Here is a 10,929-nt window from a genome sequence, read left to right on the forward strand (position 1 = left end):
GCTGCTGGTGGCCAAGGTAATTGACTGCTATATATCATTACTGGTGTAGGTTGATGGTTAGTGGAAAATAATTGGGGAAATGGGTTACTCAATGGGCTGAATGGCCTCCTTTGTTGTGATAAAGGATGGGAAACAAAACAATTCCTTCAATGTTTCATTTTCATTCTTCCATATTTTGCTACTAGGAATTTAAAAGCTTTTACTTTAAAATAGCTTGCTCCACAACTTGAGGCGGCCCAGTTAGTGCCCATGCCGCCACAACGTTATCGACCCGGGTTCAAATCTGGTGCTGTCTGTTAGTTGTTTATATTTTCTCCCCGTGTCTGCATGGGTTTTCCCCGGGTGCTCAAGTTTCCTGCCACTGTTCAAAACGTACCAGAGTTGTTGGTCAATGGGGTGTAATTGGGGCAGCACAAGCTTGTGGGCCAAAAGTCCCTGTTACCGTGTTGTATGTCTAAATTTAAAAATTTTATATTTTTTTATATTTAAAATGTATTCAAAGGAATATATGCAGATTTAAATTAAATTAGACCAGTGGCTCTCAACCTTTTTCTTTCCACTCACTTTAAGTATTTCCTATGCCGTAGGTGCTCTGTGATTAGTAAAGGATTACTTAAGGTGGTACGTGAGTGCAAAAAAAAAAGTTTGAAAACCACTGTTTTAATCGTCGCTAACTTACTTGTTACGTGCACAGTTTCATAACTCCAAAGGAAATGGGCCAATGACAATTTTTCTCAAGCAAAATGTTTCAGTAACAATTGGGTCGAGAGGAGTGATTCTCAACTTGCAGAATCACAGATGGCAATGAGGAAATGCACAGGAGTGAGATAGATCAGCTGGTTGAGTGATGTCACAACACCCACCTTGCACTCAACATTAGCAAAACTAAGGAATTGATTGTGGACTTCAGGAAGGGGAAACTATGCATCATTCATGTTGATTTCACAGAGATGAAAATCAAAGATTGTGTAATCTGAGATGCTCTGTCACTATATCACAGGCATTCTAATTATTATTCCACCAGTGCTCTGCAGGTTAAACAGATCATGAGCTGGAACAGTTAATAAAACATAGAAACCTGCAGCCCGGTAAAGACCCTTCAGCCCTCAATGCTGTGCAGACCTAATAATCTACTCCAATGTAAATTCAATTCTGCACCCCACCCCCACTCTGACATTTATCCACGGCCTCATGTACTGTCAAACTAAGACCACTTGTAAATTGGAGGAGCAACACCTGATATTCTGTTTGGATACTCTCCAACTGAACATCAACTTCTCTCGTTTCTTCTTGCCCACTCCCCATTCTCCCTTCTTCCCCATCCCTCAGTCTTCTTTCCTCCAACTCTCCACCCCTTCCCTCTCCATTCACAGAGCCATCCCTCCCCCCCCCCCCGTTTGCTGGTGTACCCTCCTTCCTTATCCACCTGTTACCTCCTGCCTGTGGGACTGTGCTCCTCCTCCCTGCCCCACAACTCCCCCCCCCAAACTTTTTGTTCCAGTGCCTGCCTATATTTTGTTCATACCTTAATGAAGGGAACAAGCCCAAAACATTAGTTGATGATGATATGAAAATGTGCTATGGTAATAAGCATAGCTGGGTTCACAATGGGATCCAGAAGGCAGATGCAGTTCAACCTAGAAGTGTGAGGTTCTGCATTTGGTTAATTTGAACTAGGGCACTACTTACACTGTTAACATCAGTGCTCCTCACTTCATGAGCACATCTACAAGAAAGAAGCCTCCATCCTCAAGGACCCTCTTCACTCTTCTGCTATTGGGGAAAAAAGTACAAGAGCCTTAAGATGAGCACTCAGCGGCTCGAGGACAGCTGCCATCATCCTTCTGAATGAAAAATGAACCACACTTTGTCTTTTTCTTGCCCTATTTTTATTTATTTTGAAATGCTTGCACTGTGCTGCCACAAAACAACGAACTTCATGACAAATACTGATAAAGAATGTTGTGGATCAGAGGGACCTAGGGGTGCAGAGACATAGCTCTTTAAAGTTGGCAGCACAGATAGACATAGTGAAGGGTGTGTGTCGGACCCTTGCCTTTATTGACTGAGCCATTGTTTGGACATGTTTGAAGTTGAGCAAAATGTTGGTGAAGTCACTCTTGGGATATTGTGGGCAATATTGGTCCCCTAGCTATAGGAAGAATATAAAATTGGAAAGGGTACATAAGAGGTTTTTGAAGTTATTTCTAGGATGAGGAAAGTTGTATTATTGTGAGAGACTGGGAAAAAAAAACTAGACCTGCTTTCCTTAAAGGTGGAGAGGTCATATTATTGTGGTCTATAAAGTCACAAGGAGTCATAAATAAGGTGAAGAGTGACAGTCCGGTTCCTGGAATAGGTGAATCAAAGATGAGAGGGCATAACTATAAGGTGGGGTAAGATTTAGCAGGGTCGCGAGGTGATGGTTCTTCACTCGGGGGGGAGGGGGGGTGGGGGGGGGAGGGTTTAGTTGGGGTTTGAGCATCATATGGAGAAGTGAGATTAAAGCAGGAAGGCAGGACAAGCTGGACGTGTGGACCTATTCCCATGCAGTAAGATTTGATGACTGCATGATGCCCTATTTCTATTGTTAAGGTCATCAAGCTGAAGCACGAATTACTACTTCACAGATTTAATTTTTTTAAAATTTAAATATACAGCACAGTAACAGGCCATTTTGGTCCACGAACCCATGCTGCCCAATTTACACCCAATTAATCTACAACCCCCGGAGTGTCTTGAAGGGTGGGAGGAAACTGGAGTTCCGGGGAAAACCCACACAGATATGGGGAGAACATACAAACTCCTTACAGACACTGTGGGATTCGAACCCCAGTCCAAATTGCTGGCCCTGTAATAGCATTGCCCTAACCATGCCACCCCTTGTCTGACCTGCTGGATATTTCCAGGCTTTGTCAACTTGCCAATAATTTAATTTCACAACTGAAAACAAGGTGAAAGAGCTCCAGGTTTCACCGACAAATGGAATTTCCCAACAAAATAAGAGGAATGTGGAGAAACTGCTGACGAGTAACATGAATATTATGTGAATCAAAAAATGTCAAGGTTTCAGATTCTTTTATTGTCATAAAACAAAAAAATGCATTTTACAAGACCTTTGTCTGTCATAAAGGTAAACAAAGTGTTGCCATTAGCATTGCCCAGCACCCCCAACCACAAGGGAAAGAGATGCAAGAGAATCCCTTCAGAGACATTGAGTGGTCTCCAGTGCCCCTGCAGCCACAGACTCCTGTTCAATTCATTGACAACCTGAGCTCCAGGTCTAAACCACTGATGCAATCAGAAAGCTTTCAGTGCTGAGGCCCTTCAGGAGACTTAAAAGTACAGGCGTTTAGTTCCTTGAAAGTGGCCACTCAGATGGACAGGGCAGCAAAGAAGACTTGATATGTTGGCCTTCATTGGGCAGGTCACTGAAATACAGAAATCGTGACATCATGTACAAGGCATCAGTGAGACCACACTTGCGAGAGTACTGTGAGCCATTCCGTTCACTACATTACAGGAAAGATGTTAAAAAGTTGGAAAGGGCGCAGAAAAGATTCTGGAGGCACTCAGTTGGTCTATAGGAGACAAAGATATCTTGCCAATGTTTTGGACCTGACACCTTCTTCAAGAAATAAGCAGAATATGCTAGAAGGAAATCTCAGAATTCAAACAATGGGGGAGGAATCCAGACAAACAAATAAATTTATGCCAGATAAAACATTGATACAAATTGAATTATTTACCATTGCTTAAAAAGATTGAAGAAGATCTAAGCAGATGGATGGACTTACCTATAACACAATTGTATTAAAATGAATATATTTCCAAGAGTACAGTATCGCTTTCATTCACTGCCCATACCATTATCTCAGATTTTTTCATGAGTTAAGATGTCGAAGATCTCCATCGAAAAGCTAACCTGGAAATATAAGATGGGTATTTACTTTTCACTTTTTACATCATTGAACAGTAACAGAGCATCTAAGTTAATATTCATGTCTTCATTAAGCAAGGGCAATGGTTACTGTGGGGTACCCTAGGTCACCGTGCCAGTCCGAACTAGACTCCTTTATCCTTGAGGCTTCTGATAAGAAAGTGGCCCACTAGTTAGTATTGTCTATTCTCAAGCTCTAATCTACATCTTTCACATTCTATCACCTCTCACAGAGTGGTGCTAGTTTAATCATCTTCAGCCATTTTTCACACTTTCATGTCACAAGCCTGCCCCCAGATCTAATCTGGGTCAGTCTGAGCAAATAACACAGGGATGCTGTCCGTCTCTTGCAAATAAACACCTTCAGTTTCGATTAATTCTGTCCTTGTGCATTCAGATAGCAAACCAAAACTAGATAACAGTGCACATTATACTTATTTGTTTCACCTAGACCAGTGATTCATAAACTATTAAAATGTAGTGCACATGGTGATAAAATGTGTCCAGGCTTTTCCTCAGCCTCCTAAATCAGTAATAGCCTTGGCAAAACTACTTACTAAAAACATGCAGATAGTTTGACGCCCTTCCTGAAAATCAACCTCGTCATCAGTTAAGTATTTGACTTTTTTATGTCAAACTAAATACACAAGGTCCATCATGTATTTACATGAGGTAATGTTAAACCACATTCTAACTCGGTCACCAAATAACAAGAACCAGTTATGGTTCTCTCTCATTTACTTTTTTTTCCCCTTCCCTCTTGAATTATTGTTTGATGATTAACAAATCCTTTCCCCCTTTATATGCGTAATTTCATCCATTCTATCTTGGCCTCATAAAGGGGTTGGACCCAAAAATATAACCATATAACAATTACAGTACGGAAACAGGCCATCTCGGCCCCTTTAGTCCACACAGATTTAAATGAGCTCCACTAGTTCCACCTACCTGCTCCCTGTCCATAACCCTCCAATCCCCTCACATCCATGCACTCATCCAACCTTCTTTTAAATTGACCCTGCTGCAACCACCTCTTCAGGAAGGTCATTCCACTCAGCCACCCCTCTGAGTTATGAAGCTTCTTCTTATGTTACTTCTAAACTTTGGCCTCCTAACCCTTAACATGCCCCCTCATTCCAATCTCACCTACCCTCAAGGGGAAGAGCCTATTCACATCTACTATCTAGCCCCCTCATAATTTTATATACCTCTATCAAATCCCCCTTCAACTTTCTATGCTCCATAATAAATCTTTTTTGTGCTCCATCCAAATTGAGCCCGTTTTTTATTTCTTATATTACTTAGAAGAAAGATCTCTGGATTTTTTGGTATGTGGCTTTTTGTGATTTTATTTAATACAAATTGCATACACTGTTGTTCCCGTTTCCTTCTTACAGCAAAAACTGTAAGACCCGTTGGGTCCCATTTATTTAACTTTGGGGCATGGTGTAACTAATTATATTGTGTCATGCGTAACCTTGTGTTTATTGTATTTCTCATAGTTCCGGAGCATAGCTTTTCCCATGTTTCATTCTTTATCTTTATCTTTAGATCTTGTTCCCACTTTTGTTTGGGTTTACGGCTTATTTCATCGTTCTCTTTCTCTTGCAGCTTGATGTACATGTTTGTTATAAATCTTTTAATTATCATTGTGTCTGTAATCACATATTCAAAGCTGCTTCCTTCTGGTAACCTCAGCCTGCTTCCCAATTTGTCCTTTAGGTTTTCAATTGGTGGTATGCAAACATTGTACCATGAGTTATACCATACTTGTACTTCATTTGTTCAAAAGATAATAATTTATTTCCTGAAAAACATTTTTCTATTCTTTTGATCCCTTTTCTCTCCCATTCTCTGAAGGAAAGGTTATCTATTATAAAAGGGATTAGTTGATTTTGTGTCAATATTAATTTTGGTAGTTGATAATTTGTTTTTTTTTCCTTTTTACTTGAATCTTCTTCCAAATGTTGAGCAGATGGTGCAGTACTGGTGAATTCCTATGTTGCACCAGCTTTTCATCCCACTTATATAGTATATGTTCTGGTACCTTCTCCCCTATTTTATCTAGCTCTAATCTGGTTTAATCTGGTTTTTCCCTTGTTTGATAAAAATCTGATAGATATCTTAATTGTGCTGCTCTATGATAATTCTTAAAGTTTGGTAGCTGTTAGCCCCCTTGTTTGTACCATTCTGTTAATTTATCTAGCGCTATGCTCGGTTTCCCCCCTTTCCATAAGAATTTCCTTATTATTTTCTTTAGCTCCTTGAAGAATTTCTCTGTTAGGTGAATTGGTAACAATTGAAATAGATATTGTATCCTTGGGAAAATATTCATTTTAATGCAATTTACCCTTCCTATCAGTGTTAATGGTAAATCTTTCCAATGTTCTAAGTCATCTTGTAATTTTTTCATTAATGGCTGATAATTTAATTTGTATAGATGGCCTAGATTATTATCCAGTTGAATACCTAGATATCGGATTGCTTGTGTTTGCCATTTAAATGCTGATTCTTTCTTAAACTTTGTGAAATCCGTATTATTCATTGGCATCGCCTCACTTTTATTTGCGTTGATCTTGTACCCCGATACTTCTCCATATTCCTTCAATTTCTTATGTAATTCTTTTATTGATAATTCTGGTTCTGTTAAGTTTACTGACGTCATCTGCAAATAGACTGATTTTATATTCCTTCTCTTTTATTTTTATCCCTCTTATTTTATTTTATGTTCTTATCAGTTCTGCCAAGGGTTCTATAGCTAACGCGAACAGTGAGGGAGATAGTGGACATCCCTGCCTAGTTGATCTGCTTAATTTAAATTGGTTTGATTATATATCCATTTACTGTCACCTTCACCAATGGTCCCTTATATAATGCTTTAATCCAATTAATATATTTCTCTGGAAGGTTGAACCTCTGTAGTACTTTGAATAAATAATTCCATTCTACTCTGTCAAAGGCTTTCTCTGTGTCTAAGGCAACCACCACTGTTGGCGTCTTGTTTCCTTGTACTGCATGGATTAAGTTAATGAACTTACAGATATTGTCCGTTGTTCATCTTTTCTTAATAAATCCAGTTTGATCTAGTTTTACTATTTTTGGTATACAGTCGGCCAATCTGTTTGTTAATAGTTTAGCTATTATCTTATAATCTGTGTTGAGTAGAGATATTGGTCTATACGATGCTGGTGTTAGTGGATCTTTCCCCATCTTTGATATTACTGTAATTATTTGCTGTTTTTGGCCACCGTGACAGAGGTGCACCAAAGAAAAGGTACAAGGACTGCCTAAAGAAATCTCTTGGTGCCTGCCACATTGACCACCGCCAGTGGGCTGAAAACGCCTCAAACCGTGCATCTTGGCGCCTCACAGTTTGGCGGGCAGCAACCTCCTTTGAAGAAGACCGCAGAGCCCACCTCACTGACAAAAGGCAAAGGAGGAAAAACCCAACACCCAACCTCAACCAACCAATTTTCCCCTGCAGCCGCTGCAACCGTGTCTGCCTGTCCCGCATCGGACTTGTCAGCCACAAACGAGCCTGCAGCTGACGTGGACTTTTACCCCCTCCATAAATCTTCGTCCGCGAAGCCAAGCCAAAGAAGAAGAAGACAGCCTTAGCTGTAGCAAAAAAACATATTATGTCAACCTGGAAATCAGAAGATAGCCTGAGAATAGAGCAATGATACATAGAAATGAATATATGTATTGTGAAGAAATAACATCACAGTATTTGAACAAATTTGGGAATGGTACATGGAACACAACAGAGAAGTCCTACCACGGACCTCCACCACCTAAAATGACAGAATGAGAAGACGAAATGAACTGACCCAGTGTGTAAAAGTAGATGACACAATTTTCTTGTTTATTTTCATTTGTGATGACATTGTTTAATGGGTTTAATGTATCGTATATGTTGAACGTTTAGTGGATGGGGAGGGAGGGAATGGAGGGGGAAAAATGGAGAAAATCTGTATATTCAAGAGGGAAATGTTTGTGTATTTTGGTCAATATGGTTCATAGTGTGAAAAATAAAATAAAAATTAAAAAAAACCTTCTATGCTCCAATGAATAAAGACCCAGTCTAATCAATCTTTCTCCATATTCTGGATACTGTAATCCAGGCAACATTTTAGTAAATCTTCTTGGCACCATCTCTACCTTATTAATTAATACCCTTCCTATAATTTGGGAACCAGAACTGCACACAGTATTCTAAATTTGGCCTCTCCAAAGCCTTGAACAGTCTCAACATCACCTCCCAGCTCATTCTTACCCATAAGCAAATTACCCTGCTGAGTTCCTCCTGCATTTATCTACACAAGATTACAGCATCTGCAGCTTTTGTGTTTCTCCCAAATTCTTTTGTTTATGTTATGGAAGCAAGGGCCTGCTTAGTGTGGACTGTTGTAGATTGATCAATTTTAATTAATGCCCACAAAGTGCTTTGTTGCTTTGTGAAAGAATGCTGAGATGGTTGTAAGTGATGAGCCTCGTGTTGTCTGTTCCCTGGCCACCAGGCTAGCTAGTAAATTTAAAATGGTTTTGATTTCCACTGATCATGTGACTTGCGTATATAAATTGTATGGCTTAATGGTTGTCACTTCGGAGGAAACTTTTGTGATTCCAGCAGAGTGAACTCACTTCGGAGGAAACTTTTGTGATTCCAGCAGAGTGAACAAACTGACATTTAGCGAGCTCCCTGATCCCTGCTGAGTGGGGGGGGGGGGGGGGGGTGAGGAAGGGGAGGTGACACACCTCCCACAGGCCTGTGTAACAAATAAAGGGAACTGGCTAAAGAAAAGTCTGGATCTTTCACTTCTCAGAGAGCAAACTGCTGATTGGGACCTCACCCCAGAACCTGAATCAATACCGATCATCCACAGGTACACAAACTTCATTCATGAATCATCCTTCGTATGATGTGTACTGGCTAAGAGGTCAGTCCTCCTTTTAAATTTAAATTTTTACATTTTAAATGTAGACATACGACATGGTAACAGGCCATTTTGGCTCACGAGTCCATGCTGTCCAATTTGCACCCAATTAATCTTTAACCTCAGTACGTTTCTAACGGTGGGAGGAAACTGGAGGCCCCAGGGAAACCCACACACAGGGAGAATGTATGCGGGATTTGAACCCTGGTCCCAATTGCTGGTGCTCTAATGGCGTTGCGCTAATCACTTTGACAACTGTGCCACCCATGCACCCAGGAGAGGATTGCTGTATAATTGTTGTGAAGGATGGGCCTGGCCCCATTACCATGCAATGTCCCTGTCATTTGGACATTGCCACATTTCATTTCCTTTGTGGAAAAATTCTTCCAGTTTTGACTCGAGATTCTTTTATGGTCATGTAATAAAACAAGTGTAATATTTCACAAAATTGCATTTAGTCTGCTGTAAGGCAAATAGTTGCCATCTGCAGAAATTGCCCGGCGCCACTTAAAGTCAGAGAGAAGAAAAAGTGAGTCCTTCACTCACTGTGTGTCCTTGGATTCACCTCCACTACTCCCATAAGTCTCTGCAACAGCTGCACAAGACTCCAATTCAGTTCAAACCAACCTGAACTCCAGATCCAAACCTTTGACATAATCAGGAAGCCTTCAACACCCTTTGGGAGCTGCTTTTGCCCTCAGCACCCTCTGGCATCCCAATTCCTGGCATCTCTTCACCCAGTCTCCACTCCAGTAGTCTGCAACTTGGTGTGAGTCGTTTGACCGCAAGTTCCCAGCACTACGCAGGCTGTGTGTTTTTCACCTCAAGTCGCCAAGAGCCTGCCACCTGTGTGCTCCTCTGCCAGAGAGCCCCTCACTGGTCCACTGCTCTGGTCCCCATGTGTAGGTCATCTCCTCTGCTGAGGGGGGGGGGGGGGGGGGGGTGTTCTCCCTGTTTTCTGTTCTGTTCCTCTGGAGTCTGCAACCCCTCAAGGCTGCTGTCAGCATTGGTGCTGCCAGCTTGTGTCCAGATCGCACAGTTGCAGCTTTTTAAAATAAAACACCATTGACTCCTTTAACAGGCTGTTTAAAGCCTGTATGGAGATGTTGGTAGTTGGACTGGGTGATCGAACCCTGTGGGGCAGCACTGTGTCTGTGCTCCCCACTCTCCCTGTTGCATCACCACCTGCAGTACTGCAATTTTTTATGATTACAAGTCCATCAGGCAGCAGCCAGCACAGATTGTCTTTCAGATACTTAGGGACAAAGACTCTTTGGATTCTGTGGGCTAGTTCCCTGATCAGACAGTCCGGATCATTTGGTAGCATGCCTCATCGGCAGAACTCTCAAACAAACATCAGGACCTAGCCTTGCTGACAGTAAGAGGAGCCTTCCTCGTCAAATCTTTTCTGTATGACAGTAGTTCTCCACCTTTTTCTTTCCACTAGGATACCACTTTAAGTAATTCCTATGCCATCAGTGCTCTGTGATTAGTAAGGGATTGCTTAAGGTGGTATGTAGGTGGAAAGAAAAAGTTTGAAAAGCACTGTTTTAATCGTACCTAATTGATTTGTTATGTGCATGGTTTCATAACTCCAAAGGAAATGGGCCAGTGACCATTTTTCTCAAGCAAAATATTTCAGTAACTATTGGATCTAGAGCAGTGATTCTCAACCTTCCCACTCACATTCCACCTTAAGTCATCCCTTACTAATCACAGAGCACCAATGACACAGGGATTTCTTAAGGTGGGATGTGAGTGGAAAGAAAAAGATTGGGAACCACTGCTGTATGATCAGAACATCACCCCCAACACACAGTGGCCTTCAGAGAGATGTCCACCTCTTTGCTAACTGTGTACAGAGAAGGATTCCAGTGTCTTTGTCTTGGTAAATCCCCAGTAGTAGAACACAGAACTCTGATTTGCAGGCTGTTCCCAGGGACACAGAGAAATAGACATCCAATGAGGCTAGCAGATCATGAATTCAGTGAAAGTCACCCTTTTGTGTGTTCGAAAACTGTGGCCTTTCTGCACAGTGAGACGTCAGTGAAG

The 10,929-nt window shown here is 41.3% G+C and overlaps 1 long non-coding RNA gene across 1 annotated transcript; it reads right to left on the minus strand.

Annotated features, from left to right (window-relative positions):
- Positions 1-3,091: 3,091 nt before the first annotated feature.
- LOC138735630 (uncharacterized) lies at positions 3,092-4,322 on the minus strand. The gene is made up of 3 exons (XR_011339830.1): positions 4,042-4,322; positions 3,798-3,925; positions 3,092-3,431 (listed from the first exon to the last, which is right to left on the minus strand). It is a non-coding gene; the product is annotated as an uncharacterized lncRNA (long non-coding RNA).
- Positions 4,323-10,929: the final 6,607 nt, after the last annotated feature.

Source organism: Narcine bancroftii, chromosome 6 (assembly GCF_036971445.1).
Source record: "Narcine bancroftii isolate sNarBan1 chromosome 6, sNarBan1.hap1, whole genome shotgun sequence".
NCBI lineage: Eukaryota > Metazoa > Chordata > Chondrichthyes > Torpediniformes > Narcinidae > Narcine > Narcine bancroftii.